Consider the following 18,013-nt stretch of genomic DNA (forward strand, 5'->3'; position numbering starts at 1 on the left):
GCAGTTTCATGCAGATGAATTATCCAGCCGCATTCGTTTATTCATGACTCATAATGAGTTGATGAAGCGCAGGGCTATTTTTAGAGCCTTTTAATTGATCACTTTTGTGCGCCTGTGTTTGTGAGCAAGTTTTCCTTCTAATGAGAGAGCATTTCCATGAGACGATTAGCTCATGGAAAGGGATGGAAGCAGCCCTAAAAGATCAGGCATCCGATGCTATACCACTCTCCCTAAATTTAGCAGTGACTAATTGAAGCATTTAGAAAGCTGTTAGTCTGTTGCTTTTCTTTGATTTGGCAATTGGAAGGCCTGTGATGAGCAAGACAGGCATGAAAGGACCTGTCCACATGATGAAAACCGCTGCATTTACTCATTACATTATATATGCTGTAATTCCAGTTGTGGCACTCTCTTTACATGTGGTCAGTCAGTGGTGCGAGGGGTAGAGAAAAGCCATGCAGACACTCAAAGCTACAACCACTGTGGTTGCTATTCCTTCCTCTCCTCCTCCTCCTCCTCCTCCTCTTCTATCTCCCCATAAAGGCATGTAAGATAAATTAAAATAAATTAGGTAAATGTTCCTGAAATGGTAAGCAGCTGCAAAAGAATATTCCTACTTTTCTTGATTTTTTTTAAATGTTTGTTTGTTGTTTTCTTTTTTTAAAATTCTGTGGTAAGTGAAGAAATGCTGTGGTTGAGTTTTTCTGTTCCGCATCAGCTGAATATGCTAAACATATTTGCACCTCTGAGATTTTTATAAGGCAGGGTCCTGTAGCTTCCTTATGATCTCTGGTGGGAATTGCTTTGCATTTTTGATCTCTGGTGTCCATCGCATGTTCAGTCTCTTTCCATTGGTAGGTGGGCAAGTAGTACAATGATGTCTCCTCTCCTTTCTTTCTGTACTGTGGAATCGGGTATCATTTCCCCCCTCAACAAATTACCAAGTGGAATGCACAAAAGAAGTTGTTTTGTCTTCTTTGGGTCTCCGTTGTGAGCTTGCATTCGCTCTCACTGAACTTTCATCTGGACCTGAAAAAGTGCAGCTTGTGAGACAGCTTTACATTTTGTGAAAATCGTACAGTAGTTATTAGAAACAGATGCATACTTTCATAAATAGGTAACTGTGGCTTTGAATACAGCCATGATTTTCATAAACCCTGTGGAAACCAATTGGAGATACAAGGTAGTGCTCTTGCTATCCTGTGCAAGGCTTATAAGCAGGCAGGGTGGTGTAAGGACAGACTGTGGCAAACACTCTGTTGTGGGAGAAGCCTTTAAGTAGCACCGAAGGGCTAAAAGGAGAGGAAGAAATGGATTATTTCAGCAAGGAATTATATGCTGCTGTAAGCTTTTCAGGCATTCTGGGAATCCTTCTCAGAGCTAACTTCTCCACTGCCACTTCTTTGTCCTCAGAATTGCTTTTCAGAGGTCCCAAAGGAACTGTATCCTTATCTGTGCTGGGCTGGTGACTCCTTAAGAGTTTGAGACCTGCAGCCAACAGGGCTTGCATGAAGGTGAACCATAGGAGGCAGAAAGGCTGTGTCATTGCCTGGGCCTCCTTAGGGCCTCCTGTCTGTAGTCATAGTTTCTGTCTGTAAAACAGAGAAGTCTTCATTCAGGGGCCTGGATGTACAGTACCAATACCTGCCAAAAGGCAGAAGGATCAACAAATTCACACCCACCACTTGGCTGACTTTTCAGCAACTGTTCTGTGATGCTGAACTAAAGCAGGATGAGAAACCCAACCCCTGTGTTGGTCTAGCTGCTCCATAGCTGCTGATTGCAATTTGAGTGTGTCAGTCTGCACATTTAGGAAGAGAGATTGATAAATGCAGCACTGAAGAAGAAAGAAAATAGATTTAACCTTGCATAAGTGTCGGCCATTGACTAGCCCTTTTACTGTTGCATTTATTCACCGTCTTCCTTCCAAGAATATATGCCTCTCAGAGGCATAAAAATCAATCCTTGGCCCATACAGGAAACACACCATTTTCCTAGCAACATATCCATTAATCACAAACTTTTAAGGCAGGAATGAGCTATTCCAAGCATCCAGCCAGGCATCATGGAGGGCAGAAAAACCTGATAAAACTCATTCATTCTTTTGTGGATCTCTGTTGAGAACTTCTGAGTGTGCTAACATGAAACTCATTTTTAACTGTGAATGCTTCACTTGATGAGGGGTGGGAAGAAGGATACTCTGGAGTTCTGAATTTTATAAATGGAATTCCTCATGAAGCCGTGATTTGATCTAGTTTGTGAAATTGTGTAAAAGCTTTGGCATATCTTTAGCATGGCGCTTAAGAAATGAACAGGTATTTTTCTCCAGGGTTTTGTAAATCTAGTATTATTTTTACTTCTACAGAAGGGAAAGAGTCTGTGATGTGTGTTCTGTCACACACAAGCACACAACCAAAATAGTAGATAGTTGAGCATCTACAGGTGGTGGTCAGGATTATTTACTTACAACCACACTGGGCTGGGAAGCCCTCTGAATTAACAAGAGGGGCCCCTGCTGCTTGTGAATCATTAACACCACTCTGTTAACAGCCCTTACATTTTAAAAGCTCAAAAACGGCATTTGAGGTCTCCCAAACCCTACTCCAGTCTTGTGCTATGTACACAGCCACCTCCACAGTTCTCTATACATTTCTGGGTAGAACGAACCTGTTACGGAGGCAAGGAAGCAAAGGAAAGAACTTGTACAGGATCTCAGAGTAGGATTTTCTGTGGTTTTTATGCCATAATTGGAGGAGGTAGGAGGCAATCCCTCCCAGATATGATGATCTTGGATTTTTGCTTGCCTTTCTACTGCCATGGCTCAACGGATCAATTGATTGATCTGCACATTCTTTTCTAAGCACGTCCCTTGTTTCTGACACAGTGCACCTAGCTTCTTGTGGCTCTCCTGCCTGTAGAATGCTACCTGTTGAGGGGGGAAGCTTGTTTGGGACGTTCCTACTATGGAGGAGTCGTCTTGTCATGCAGCAGGGAAGGTGGCTCGCTGGCATTCAGATTTGTGCCGTTCTATGTTTCATTAGTCATTCTGCTCTGCTCAGCTCTGCTCTCATAGTTATCTCAAGGTGTCTGTTATATCTGAATTTGCAGAACTTTGGCTTCTTCTAAGCCATGCAGGAAGAAAGCCACTGAGAAGGGGTGGAGAGTGCACTGCAAGAGGGAACTGTCCCCTGTTGGCATTGACGAATAGCCCCTGACATGACAGGATGCTTTCTGGGAATGGGAAGCAAAAAACAAATTCACTTGCCCCTCCCCACCTTATTGCTGCCCAAATGCCTGAAAACAGCTGACAACCGTGAAAGAGGATGAAGTGAGATTAGCCATCCTGTTGAAAGAAAGAATAGACAGCAGTGTGTTACATTATTCCCTCAGTAGTTCCATGCTTAATGCTGCCAGAAGTGAGTTGGTATCTGCCCATCTCACTAGGAAAAGGGCAGGATAGGGGATTTTATTCAAATATTCCAGAATACTTGACCCTCTTGTTCTGTAAGGTGGGGAGTAACTATGCTACTTCCATATGACTCATGCTCATTGAAAGCAATACAGTTTTGCCAAATTAACAATAATGTCTTGTGCATCTTGACTTGGAATCAAGATCTAATGTGCTTGAGGGGTACACTTTCACACACACACACCCCAAGAAAGTAATTTTAAGCTGAGGCACTTTTATCGTGCCTCCGTTGAGCTGCACACAAGGCCTACACAACCATTTTCTGAGCTTTGTCTTCTTGCCTCAGAGAATCCCACCCTGGTTTCCCAGAGTTGCTGATGTTTTTGTCTTGAGTCACCTGCTGTCTAATAATGGTGATGATTCTTTTCAAGGTTAGCATTTTACATGAAACTTGGCTGTTGGTAAAATGAGAGGTCAAAATTTACAACTGTTTTGGGCTGAGCAATCAAATAGTGGCTGAAATCCTGTTGCTTAGCGTAGTAAGTCACAACTAGAGTTGGCACATTTGAATCAATGGAAATTACAGAGGAATTGACTCACCACATTCTCAATGAGCCTACTCTAGTGCAAATTACTGTACTGAGCAACAGGGTTTCAGCCACCATTTTAGCTCTGAAGTCAAAAGCAAGTCAGGTGATCCAAGCTGCTTTTCAAAAATGCAAGGCAAGCACCCCGAAAATCGTAGGTAATTTTTACTGTTAAATTCTCATAGAGAATAAAATGGCATGTAAGAAATACTTGTAGGCCAAAGTGTAATGTGGAGAATGGCTTGATTTGTAGCTATATTTCATCACAATTCTGTTTCAGCTCATAGATGACTAGTAAATTGCAGTAGGACACCACATTGTCTGCCTCAAAGGGGGAAGTTCTGTTTAAATGGCTGATGATAGGAGAAAGGTCTGGACTGCAAACACCAAGTAAGTGTGACAAAATGAGCTGTTTCCAATGACATGGTAAGCCATGGGAAACCTGGCTTATCAAACATGAAGTGCATGCTGCTCCATGGTGTCCATTTTTCTCTTACTTGAAGTGGGCACAGCTAGTTGAATTGTGGAGTTTCACTTATCAGGGCCCCTCTTTGGTCAATTTCTTCCCCCAGCACAGCACAGCATCTTGGGATCTTGGAGTTGTTTTATGTCATTGTTGTCATTGCCATTGTCTTCTTCTCCTTTTCCTTTTCCTTTTCCTTTTCCTTTTCCTTCTTCTTCTTCTTCTTCTTCTTGTAGGAAGAAAAAATCGTAGAGGGTGCTGTGCCTACCTTCAGATGAGATGCTAAGCAACAAGGACAGTCTTGTCTTTAGGTCAAATTAGGTGCTCATTTCATGTAGAAGGACATATGAAGCAGTGAACTGTGCCTCTTATCTCCCTGCAACAGTCTCACTGCAGCCAGCACCACATCACCTCTTTCCCTGCACTTCAACTTGCTGTCTGTGGGCACTGAGCCACCATTATCCCTTGCTTTCTAGTGTGTTTGTCAGCCCTGGGGCAGGATGGGGCTGTCTGCATAGAGAGCCTGATACATCTCTGTGTAGAGCTGGTGCTTCGTGTCTCCATGCATAGTGCTGGGTATATGCCAGTTGCTTTACATGTAGTTAGTTAGTTAGCTAGCTTACAATATTTTTAATCTGCCTTTGTCCTTAAAAAGGACCCAAGGCAGCTTACAGAATTGAAAGATAATGTTTAAAGCTAAAAACAATGAGTATGCAATGGTGGCTTACATAATGAAAATACAATATTTAAAGCTAAGAACAATTAGTATAAAAAAGCAGTTTACATCATTCAAATACAATATTAAAGCTAAAAACAACAAATATCTAAATAGTAAAAAATGGATAAACAAATACCGCTCTGAGAAATGGTAAACACAAGCAGTGCTAAAAATGCAAAGCAGTAATGCATAATATTCCATCTAAAAATCACACTCAGGCAGCAAGTCACTGAGGGAATGTTTGCCTGAAGAGAAACAGCTTTGCCTGCTTCCTGGTAGATCTGGCTGGATAGCTCAGTGGTTTAGGCGTTGGGAGTTAAATTCTCTGTCTCCGGCCAGTAGAGCCAGGCTGTGTGGCCATGGGTAAGCTGCACAGTCCTAGGCTCCCCTTAGATAAAAGAAGGGAACGGTAAACCCCTGAGTATTCTCTATCTTAAAAACCCTGGACAGGGTCACTGTAGTCAGAATTGACTTGATAGCACATGATTATTATTGTTGTTGTTGTTATACAACTGGCACCTGTCCACTCACAGGTTGGTGCTTCTTCATGGGGGGGGGGGAGTAGAGAAACTCTATGTGTGTATGCATGTTTAAAGTGGGTAGAACTGGGGACAAGGAGCAAGAGAGGGTAACAGCAGCAGGGAGGGAGGGAAGAAGAATGTGCAAACATCACTGGCAATGGGAGGAAGTAGGGTAGTGCTTCTTATCCCACTAGAAGCAGCAGGAGGGCTCAGGCCACCAGTGGTGTGGCAGTCCATGCTTCCACATGCCCTTATCTGGTTGCTAAAGTCCACCAATGAATCTCTAAAATCCACCCATGTATTTCTTTAATACACAACAGGTTTTAAAGAAATACACTAAATAACATACCATCTATCTATCTCATGCTTCTTTTTCCTTCCAGAATTCTATCACCGCTCCCCAGCAGTCCCACCATGTGGCTACGAAAGGAGTCCTGTCATTTCCTCATACTTCTAAATATCATCATCCCCATTTTCTTGCCCTGCCAAAAGCGCTGGCTGAGCTGAGAGTCTTTTCCTAACACAAAGTATATATACAAGCTGGGTTTCCCCAGATAACCGCAAATACTTCACTCATTTAACAAGAGTTTCTCCTCTGTGATTGTAATTCTCTTTATATTTGGCTTCAAAAAGCGGTGTCTCTCTGAGGAGAAGGAGGAATGGAGACCTTACTTACTTCAGCATTTGGCCAGAAACTTAAGCACTGAGGGGAATAGGAGAGATGGCCTGTTTGTGTTCTCCTGCCGAGGCGCTTGAATTGTTGTGCAGCTGCAGTGCTGTTGGTATCTGCGTACACCAATGTGTGTGAGGGAGGGGATGTGCAGCGGGCTAAGTGGATTGATGTTTATTTTGATAATGAGTTCTCTATGTATTCACAAACTAATAAAATCAACTCATTAGGAGAAAGCATGTTTAATTCAGAACTTAGCTGCTCGGAGATTCCCCAGCAATGGCTGATGGGTAATTATTTTAGTACCCTTGCCAGAGAATATGTACAGTAGTGTCTGTCAACACAGACAGGCAGGCTGAGAATAATGGGGCAGAAAATTCAGTCTGAGCCCTTTGTCCGAATACAAGAATGACTGTCTCCACCATTTGCTTGCTAGGGGATGCTTCACAAGATATGGCTAGATGATGCTGGTGTCTTGAATGTAAAGGCTTTATCTGATATAAACGTGCTTTATTAAAGAGACAAAAGGGAGAAGGAGAGCAGAAGAAGAGAGAGGAAATTCCAGACCAAACTGCACATGAAATTAACTGGTAAAGGATCAGTCCAAGCCTGATTGGATTTCAGAAAGAAGAAGAAACTATGCCACAGTACTTAAAAGTTAAAGTCTTCGATTTAAAAGAGAAAAGAAAGATGTAACACTTTAGAGACTCCAGTGCTTCATTTGAAACTTTAGTGGAAAACTAGAATAGATAAAATGTAAACTTATTTAGCAGAGGTTATTGTCCAAGTATATGGGGATATAGGGTTTCAATGGGAAATCTCCCGTGGTGACTTAGTCTGTTCATTTTAGCCAAGTTAAACCCCACACCCACATCCTTGAAAAGAGAAGAGCATAGACTTGGCTAGCATTAACCTTTGTAATTGAAAAGCAGAATGAGATTGCTCGATTAGCTAGTTCAGGTATAAAATAGAAAGACTTTGATTAGTATAATGAAGAAACTCCTACCTACTGCACTTCACGCTCTAGATACTGTTCTGCCTCTAGTTCTTAGCTCTCCTTTATTAGCAGGGACACTGGCTTAGAAAACACTATGATAAACCATCCTTCCTCCCATTCAGATTTTATTCAATTAGATGTTTGCCTAAACTGCCCCCCCTTTTGTCTTATTCGAATCAATCAATCAGGGAAAGGTTTGGGGGCCAGTTCAGTCTTAACTTAAGAACATAAGGACATAAGAAGAGCCCTGATGGATCAGGCCAAGGGCCCATCTAGTCCAGCTCCCTGTATCTCAGAGGCCCCACCAGATGCCTCTGGGATAACACAAGACAACCAGATACCTGTCTCCTGATACCCCTCCCCTGCATCTGGCATTTTGGGGTACCTTCGTTTTAAGCCTGGAGATTCTACATCCCAATCATGGCTTGTAACTTGTGATGGACGTTTCCTTCAGAAATCTGTCCAATCCCCTTTTAAAGGCATCTAGGCCAGATGCCATCACCCACATCCTGTGGCAAGGAGGTCCACAGACTAACAACACAACAGGTAAAGAAATTGTTCTCACACTTCCAACACTCAATTTGAGTGGATGTCCCCTGGTTATGGTATTGTGTGAGAGGGAAAAGAGCTTCCCTCTATTCATTTTATCCATCTCTTGCATCATTTTATACGTGTCCCCCCTCAGGTGCCTTTTCTCTAGACTAAGGAGCCCCAAACGCTGTAGCCTTTCTTCATAAGTGAGGTGCCCCAGCCCAGTCATCATTTTAGCCACTCTCTTCTTTTAGTCTTCCTCATGTTCCAGAACCATGTAACAAAGCGAATCGCTTTCTCCACCCAAAGCCTTAGAACACGTTTGAGTACCATAGTTGAGGCATCTGGGTCTCTTGCTGCTGCTGCTGCTCTCACAGCAGTGAGTGGTGTTTGCTTCTTTATCGCACTATTTCATGTGCTCCTGTGGAAGCATAAGAGACACCAATGACACTGAGAAATATAGCTTCTCCAATCGGTCTTCTTGTTAAGAATCTGTTTCCATTTAGACCACAGAAGAAAACCTGAGATGAGAATGTACCCTGCTAGTATAGTAACAAGACCAGTCTGTTTATGTAGTGTAGTGGTTAAGAGTTTGAGCTATGGATCCAGTAATCCCCATTTCAAGACTTATTTCTCCCATGAACTAACTTAGTGGTCAAACTATTCTGTCTCAGGCTGAGTTTAGAATATGGGGCATCCTAATATTGACCTACTTTACAGGGTGGTTACAGCTAGGTGATGCATGTGATACCCTTTGCAGTCTTCTGCTGTATATACTCTGCAGGTGTCCATTGTTGCTCAAACGGGCAGATGCTGAAAAAAGAAAAATGGGCATCTTTTAGCATATGTTGACCTTATGTGTCTGAAGTGTGATCTATGTTTAATACAGCATGTACTTGAGCCATGTGAAGCCGTATGAATGGTAATTGCATTTCATACAGAGCTATATTTTTAATTTTAGCCCCTAGCTGTTCTGGGGCTCTTGGATGCACACCTTAGAATGGTGAGAGGGTCTACGTGTATCAGGGATGCTGAGAGCAATACTGTCAGGGAGTTAGACTCCTTTACCAGTCTGGACTCCTAGAAGGGTCACTCAAAGGGGAAATGATCAAAGCTGAGACACCAGACTAAGATGTATGCATCCTCTTCAGGAACTAAGGGTACTTACTGGGCTGTAGCATTAGTGTATGGTGACACTGCTGAAAATTTTTTTGGACAGAAAATGGCACTGAGTCTAAAGCTAACTTTTATTATTACTGCAGAAGGTGACAATGGTAAGATACCTCTTAATATTTACACGTTGAAATTTTAATGATGAGACAAACCAAAAAGAAACAAGAGATAGCACTGCTCGATGAGACATCCAGGTTGGAAGCATGCTATCACATAGAAAGAAAGAGCAAAGGACAAGAAAAAGCAGTATAGCTGCTAATGTAGCAACTGAATTGAACCTGAAAGGACATCTAGTTGTTGATGTGTACACATGCAAAAGGGAATTCCAAAGCTCTGCACAGTGCATTTAACTGAAACATGAAAGATCAGAATCAAGACAAGTTCAAAACCATAAAAGAAGAAATAACATGGCTAAACATTGTAATACTTGGTATGAGCAAACTAAAATGGACTAAAGTCTGATATTTCAAATCAGATATTTACAAAGTGCATTACTCTGGAAACAATAAACTTTTTTTAAAGCCCCAAAATGATGTGATTCTGACTCTAATAGTAAAACAAGACATAGAGCAAGCAATTAGGGGTTACTGTGAAACATTTAACTGAGTAAAATTGAATCGTATTTCATGGGGAAACTACTGTCAATGTTTGAACTATGGTTGATGACGAAGAAGAAATTCAAAGCTTTCATCCAAGTCCCCAGGGGAAGATTAACCACACACACAAACAGGGTGGGCTGATGATCATAGATGACTGTAGCACAAAAGTAAGAAATAAAAGAGAACCAAACATTCTGGAGAATTTGGCTTAATATCCAAAAACAAAGCAGGACAGCAGCACAGAGAATTCTGTGAAGCCAACACTCTATATATTCCAAACACACACCTCAGGCAACCTAACAGATGATTGAACACATGAATGTCAAGAGAAGTCCAGTATAGAAAAGAAGACTGAGAATGATTTGAAAGGGCAGGTATGAAGGAGCTAAAAAGATGTTCAAGTGTAAGGATGTGCTGCTGGATAACAAGGCCAAGATCACACACACTATGGTATTATGAATTACAATTTCCAGATGTGAAAAGTAGGACAATGAAGAAGGATGTGGGGGGGGGGATTGTTCATTTGTAATGTGGTAATTGGAGGACTTTACAGATACTGTGGACTGCCAGAAAGACAAATAAATGTCTTTGTGGATGAAAATGAACCAGAACTTTCATTACAAGCCAAAATTAAGAAAATGAGGCTAATGTATTTTTGGCATATCATCAGAAAATCAAGGTCAGACAATAACGTCAGGAAAAAAATTAAAGCAGTTGGAAAAAGAAAGGAAGACTCAACCTGAGATAGATTGACTTAATAAATGAAGTCACAGTCTGAGCCCGCCAATTTATAACGGAACCTTCTGAAGGTCATTAATTCATCAAGTCACAACAAGCTGAAACTGACCTGGTGATGTACTGTATAAATAACAACCTTTCAGGAGCTGGTTGAGTTTTCCAAACTTTGGGAATTCCCAGGCATAGTATACACATATCCTAAGTAGTATTCCCATTAGTCCTATTGCATTCAACCCCTACTGATAGCTGGAATGAATACAATACAATTAAAGTAGATTTATAACTAAGCCGAATGACACAAATGTAAATGAGAGCATGGCAAAGCATATTAGTCTTCTAGCAAATCTGCCATAAGGTAGTCTAGTTTGTACTCGTCAACACCAGTACTGATTCACCCATTGAAAACAGCATTTGTGCAAATGAAGTGTAAACTATCAAAGCAGACTTTGAACAGAGTTCTAGGGAAAGCCACCAAGCAGTTACAAGGTAAGCCATTCTGCTCTGCTCTCTTAACAGCATCCAGCAATCCCAGAAGTTACATAAGAGACTTATGATATGTGGCTTTCATTCCACAACAATCTGAGCTGAAAGCTCTTGTTATTCTTTCTGTAAAGTCTCTTCTTCTTTTGATGCAGTTATAAAAATTTGACTTTCACAGTATCCCATGGCAACAAGTTCCAAAGAGCAATCATGTGCTGTACAGAAACGGAAATGCATTTTGTTTGTGTGAAACTTGCTGCCTCTTAATTTCTTGTAGGGTCTAGTATATTTGTGTATTGTTCCAAGCTTAATCTTTAATTCACTCTCTCTTGCTAAAGGGCCAAAAGGTTAATCAGCACAACGTCTACTACAGACTGGGGAGGAAATAACTGTACAAAGGAAATAGACTTTCCTTTCACAATCAAGTGAAACAATAATACTCGAACCATCAAAATACTGAAAATTGAATAGGTGGGGTGAGAAGAGGAGAAATATCTGCAGCATGATGGATATTACTTTGCAAACCAAATGGAAATTGCCAAGTTACTCAACAGCTTAAAAAGCAATATTGCTTTGTGTATAGGAAGTAAATAGACTGTGCGGTCTATTGTCACTACATGCATTTGAGATGAAGGTGCTTAGAATTCTGCCTCTTCAGGGAGAGGACAGTGTAGGATGAAGACAGTTGTCTTGTAAACTGTTGAACTTTCAAGACTCGAAGGGAATAAAAGCTGGAAGCAAATTTCAGTTCCTTTTGTCATTCTTGCAGTAGAAAGGGTGAAGCAAATCTCTTTGGCTTCCAGTTCCAGAAATCAGAAGTAACAGATTACACATAATGAGTTAGTTCTAAGTAATTGCTCTTGTCAATTATGAAAGTATAACCATGTTACATTACAACTACGATTTCATTAATCTAGTGGTATAACTGTTACATTTAAGCATTTTAAAGTTACAGGGGTATGGCCTCACTGAATATTAGAGGAGGTACAGGAAGACTCCCTGGAAAAGCCCCTGATGTTGGGAAAGTGTGAAGGCAAGAGGAGAAGGGGACGACAGAGGATGAGATGGTTGGACAGTGTCATCGAAGCGACCAACATGAATTTGACCAAACTCCGGGAGGGAGTGGAAGACAGGAGGGCCCGGCGTGCTCTCATCCATGGGGATATGAAGAGTCAGACACGACTTAATGACTAAGCAACAAAAACAGGAAAGGGGGGGGTATAGGTAGAATAGCAACAGCCTGTTCTGTGGGAGCTGAGGCAACAAGAAGGTGGGTATGGTGAGATGGTGTTTCTGCCACAGGGGAGTAGCTTGTAGCATTCAAATGATTTGTAGCAGGTTACATGAAAGTAACTATTTTAGCTGCTTTTGAACAGCACAAAAGTGAGTAGCTGAAAATTGCAAGTACAGTATCATGACACTTCATGGGGAGGGATGGAACTCTAACAATAACCAGATAAAGCAACATTCCAAGCTCAGCTGCTATTGTATCCTGCATGCCTCCAGTCCCTCTCTGTACCTCTTTTCACATGTATAATAAGTTCATTGAGAAATTCTTGTGAAACCTTAAATACTCCACTAATTTGAAATAATAAAATGGGTGTAAGCATATGCATGTTTACCAAACTTACATGGTCTATTTTGGGTTCAAGTTTTTTTTTTTTTTAAAGCACTAAATTGTTATCAGAAGAAGAAATCCAGACAATTCAAACAAAACCATAATTCTGCGGGTGGCTTACTGTATAAAATAATTGCAAACTGCTAATCTAAGAATAATTTAATTAAATTCTACAGATGTTGCTTAAGAGGCTAGATTAGATATTCAGACATCACTTCCAATTAAGCTACACTTCCATATTATTTAGACACATGTGGAAGGATTATGCTTTGCAGTTTCTCTGACCATGCTAATCTTGAGCAGCCACTTTCCAATCTGTCTGCCAGTTCAAATGGAATGTATTCTATTTTTTTGTCACTGTGTTTGATGAAGGCTCAGTTTTAACACAGCCACAGATACTGACAGCTCTGATTACAAACATAGAGCATCATAGGTTTTAATACTTCATAAACACCATTTTTTTTTACCAGACTCCAGGAAGACAGGAGGGCCTGGCGTGCTCTGGTCCATGGGGTAACGAAGAGTCAGATACGACTTAATGACTAAACAACAACAAACATCATTTTTCATCCCTGTGTCTTCTGAGCATGTCTGGCTCCCTAGAAAGCACTTGGAACTATTAGCTTTTACATAGTCAGACATGACCGTAGATTATGGATCATAGTTGTGTATGTTACTGTTATGTTCTGTCCAAATGAGAAGGATTGTTGATTTGAGGGAAAACTCTTCTGTAATATGGCTGGAAAAGATTTTGAGATTCTCACCAATGAGTCTTTGTAATTCTCTGATGGCATGGCCATCAGGAAGACAAAAATAATGACTGCAGAAGAATGACATAACTTTAATGCTGATAATAAAGAAATCAAAATTGTTAATGATTTTCTTTACACTGATTCAACCCTTATTTAAAATGGGGACTGCAGTCAAGAAATCAGAAGACTTAAGACTTGGTAAGGCATCTATGAAGGAACTACAGAAGATCTTTAACAGCAAAGATGTGTCACTTGAGACAAAGGCTGGAATTATGATATTCTTGATTATTAGGTACAAATGCGAAAGCTGGACAATGAAGAAAAAAATGGTTAATTTAAAATGTGTTGGTGAAGGAGAATGTTATGGAGTCTGCAAACTTCAGAAATTAGTAAACTGAGGCCATCTTGGTATTTTCTTCCCAGATGCAATGAACTACATTCCCAGACACAGTCCTATTGTATATTGGGAACTGCTGTTGTGTGCAAATCAACAATATTTTTCTAAAATTCTGATGAAATGATCTGAAGCAGCACTGGACCAGAATAAAATGGAATATATCTGAAACCAATATAATTGAAACCAGATCAGAAAATATAGCTGGTAACATATTAATAAGAAATACTGCATTATGATACAGGGTATATGAATACTCTCTTTGGTTGTGGATAGGTTAAGAGGTGTTTGGCCAATTACAAACTCCATTTGTCTGAACACCTGTATTTAATGGATTCACTATAGAAATATGGATTAAGAAGACTTGCCCATTGTCACTCTGGTAACCTGCCAGAACCCACAATAGCATCGCTGGCCTGGATCATTGTGATTCCAATGGGTACTCCCAACACTGGATGAAAAAAAAAGTACCTTCAGAGGAGATGGAAATACCTGACTGCACTAGACAGGCTGTATGTGGCGTGGTCCTTAGGTCAAAGTACTGTATACCTTCCAGGTAGAACACCATCAGAAACAGTGATTGCATTAGTATGTTACAAATGTGACTCTGGCAAACCTTTGTGTTTGAGCTGTCATACTTGCAAACAGAATCTGTGTTTACCTCCTAAAGAGGAGGTCTGAAGAAGTGGAGTTGTCCACGAAAGCTCACATTGAATTATAGCAACTACTGTACTGTAGTCTTTAAAGCACCACAATGTTCGTGTCTTCTTTATTTTTCTTCTTCTTCTTTTGGCCTGACATGGCACACCACAGAAGGTGTGAAAAGGTCCTCATCTGATGATCAGACTTTTTCAGCACTTAAAAAAAATCCCTCTTCTAACCATGCACTGATGGTTATGTATAGCTTGCCTTCAGGCGAGGAGTCTTTTGAGACAGGAGACTGAAAGATGCATGAGGCACTCCTAGGGAACTGTGTTGTATTTCCAGGTTTATCTTTCCATGTAACCTGAGGGCAGTGACTGCTTACCACTGACAAACTAGGTAACTGGCAAATGTCAAGCTTGCCCTGTATACATTTCACTAGTGATTTTGTTCAGCCTTCTGTTCAGTTGGGACATTTTTGATTCTTCCCCAGGCAATCTGGAAGTTTGACTCTATTATTTTCAAACGCTGGGGCATAATGGGGGATACACAGTCTGTTAGACTAAATGGGAGGCCTCTTATTGTAAGTAGCTTCTTCCTGTTGGCTGAGGGAAAATGTATTTGATTTACACGTCAGGACTGGCTCTCTCAGCATGAAACAACATTTTGCTGTAATTTGGCACTCAGACATATTTTCTTTTTTAAGGACTGCAAAACAGGCTAATGTGGAAATAACAACTGGACATTTTTAGTGCAGAATTTCAACCAATGTATTCTAAGGAGGGGCTGGAATTCTGTATTTCAGACAGTTTGGAATTATCTGTATGGATTCTCAGTCTTTCCAGCCTTTTATCTTTGAACATTTTGTAGAATCCAATAAACTAGGGTTACATCAGGATACAAGCAGCAGCACCTTGGCTCCCTCATCTATAAACTATAGACTAAGTAAGCTGCCAAAAATCAATGCCCCTCTGAGAGTCAGACCTTCCACAGGTGTTGTCCTGACTTGCTCAGCCAATACACCACAGTTTCTCAGAAGAGTCACTATAAAAAGTGAAACCAGAGAACTTTTGTGGTACTTTAAAGATTACTTTGTAACAGCCTCCTTTCACCTCACAAAGGAAGATCGCTATGTCACCACACTTCTACACTTCCGGTAGTCTGCCACCAACCATTCCCTGAATTGAGTCACACAGACTGGAATGGATTTAAAAATAAAAGAACTAAATGTTTATTGATTGGTACACATGGATTGGTAAAACACAAATGTCATGTAATCAGGTAACGAAAGGCTCAAGCTTATACAGACTCTCCACACGTGTTCACACAGAACCCAACTCCTGCTTTCCCAACATCAAACTCTCACTCTCTATATATACAACACAGCTCCTCCCCCTGATGTCCCGCCCTCCGACCACCATTGGATGACATCTTTCCCTCCAAACCCTTGAAGGACAGGTGACATCAGAGCTGACTGTAACATACTTTATGGTGACGTTTATGCCAAGCAAGATAGGTTAGTCTTTAATGTGCCATGTTGGTTTTGCTGCAATAGACTTAGCATGGTTACCAGCTGAAATACTGTACTATAGTTACATGCCTTTATCTAACATTAGTACCATGCACATTACTCCTTTGTCTGTCATATGGTGGTTTGTGTATGCATTTCTAAAAAATCCTGTTACTGCCTTTTCAGCAAATGCAGCTCCGTAATAAGAGTCAACCACAGAACAGGCATTAGAACCTAAAAGTAGGTAGGTGAAACAATGGTACAATAAATAGAACTGATATGGAGTCATCTGTGGACTTGACACTTTGGGATAATGTATGACAGAAGCAAAAAAAGGTTCAAAATAGACATATCTCTGCTGCCTAAGTTTGCAATCCACATAGTGACAGATGGAAGGCAAATAATGCATGCAGAGATGAGAAAATAACTGTTGAATTGAGAGATTTTAAAAAGTAGATGCTACTAAAAATGACTACATTTATTTGGGCTTTCATTTTGGCTGAATATCAGGGCTGAGGGATTAAACTAAAGGCTTCACAAAGGAGATGGTTTTCGAGCAGGGATCTGAGGATTGGCAGTCTCTCTGAGGGTACAGTCAGACGGCTGCGAAGGCTGCAAACACCAGAAAGGGTCACTTGAACAGGAGCAATCTCCTTTAAAGCAACCCTTCCATCTGCTGGGGAATTGCTCCATCCTGCCCCCCCCCCCACCAACAACAACCAAACATAGAAGTCATACAGCTGGACCAAAAAGGTCCAGCTTGGATACGGTTGAGGCGCATTTCCCAAGGCATCATGTGATTGTCAGGGAACAGACTGCCCTGGACTGTTCCACGAGAGGTCTAAATCATGATCTATTTCCCTATGTGATCATATCCTGACTTAATCTCAAAGGCACAGGATAGGGCTGTTCCTAAGTAGGCCCTTCAGACTTGAGAGAGATAAATCTGTGGTTTCCAGATCCAAATAAATCATGATATAGATACGACTGCTTTGCTCTGTTGAGAACTTCTGCTTGGATGCAAGTAGACTGGTGTTCTCATGCCACACCGTTTGTCACAGTTCTCCTCTAGAGCATGTGTCAAGCTTTAAATTTCAGTGGCTATTGTTAGGATTTGGGTCTTGGAAATGACAGAAACAGGCTAAATATCTTTGTCATGTTGGGTGAAGGGCAGCAAAAACGGTTCACATTCTCAGCCACATGGACTGTTCCTGGGGAAGCTTATTGCTGTCGACGTGACCTTTCCTCCATCATGTCTGTTAGCGCTCACTGGCATGACATTCCCCATCCCCTTTAACAAGCATCACATAGGCTGTCGCCCTTTCTTTACCTTCAGGGCAGGCATTTATTTAGGCAGAGAACGCAGCCAGAGAAGTAAATGGCAGCTCTTAAACTAAGGCCAAGAAATGCCTAGTCTGGGTTTGTCTGATTTTTTTTTTTACCAGGTGGGACTTTGAATATTTGTATAGGGAGCCTTTTTTATGGCAGTGGGAAATGCCTGACTCACATAGTTCTTTCTACAAGAAACACAACATGAAACATCCCCCCCCCCAAAAAAAAAGATGATGATGAGGATATATAATGTTTCCACTGTATAGTGAGGCAGTGCTGCTGTAATTGTGCAAAAGGCAACATACCATATTTTTTAATGCATAAGACACTACTTTTTTCCTAAAATCATTACACTAAAAATTGAAGGGTGTCTTATACATGGAAGTAAGTTGAGAACAAAATAGCCCGTACCTTGCCTCTGTAAATAGGCTTCCTTCAATCAGGAGGCTTAGCTTCTTGCAATCAGGAGACTTAGCTTCCTCCAGTCACGAGCCTTATGGAACTGAGGTCAGCTGATGCTGAACAAATGAATTGGAACACACCTCATTGGAGGTGGAGCCTGTAAGCTCAGATGTAACAGGGACTTCTAATGTCCGAGCATTCTGAGCCCACAGGCTGAATACTCAGTTTTCTTAATTTTGGGGTTAGAAAGTGGGGTGGCATCTTATAAATGGGGGCATCTTATAAATGGAAAAATACAATATATACACACTGATTCCTTAGTCTTCCCCAACTTGGTATCATCTAGATATGTTGTACTATGATTCCCATCATCCCCCGCTTGCCACACTGGCTGGGGATGGTGGAGGTTTTACATATTTAGCTTGTTAAATCACTTGATAAATTTGTATGGTTTTAAAGAATGTGTTGCTATACATT

At 41.0% G+C, this 18,013-nt stretch overlaps 1 protein-coding gene across 3 annotated transcripts in view; it reads left to right on the forward strand.

Moving 5' to 3' along the window:
* The window catches only part of SDK2 (sidekick cell adhesion molecule 2), a 374,517-nt gene that overhangs the window by 48,104 nt on the left and 308,400 nt on the right, over positions 1-18,013 (forward strand). The window lies entirely within an intron of this gene.

This window comes from Pogona vitticeps, chromosome 2 (genome assembly GCF_051106095.1).
Source record: "Pogona vitticeps strain Pit_001003342236 chromosome 2, PviZW2.1, whole genome shotgun sequence".
Lineage (NCBI taxonomy): Eukaryota > Metazoa > Chordata > Lepidosauria > Squamata > Agamidae > Pogona > Pogona vitticeps.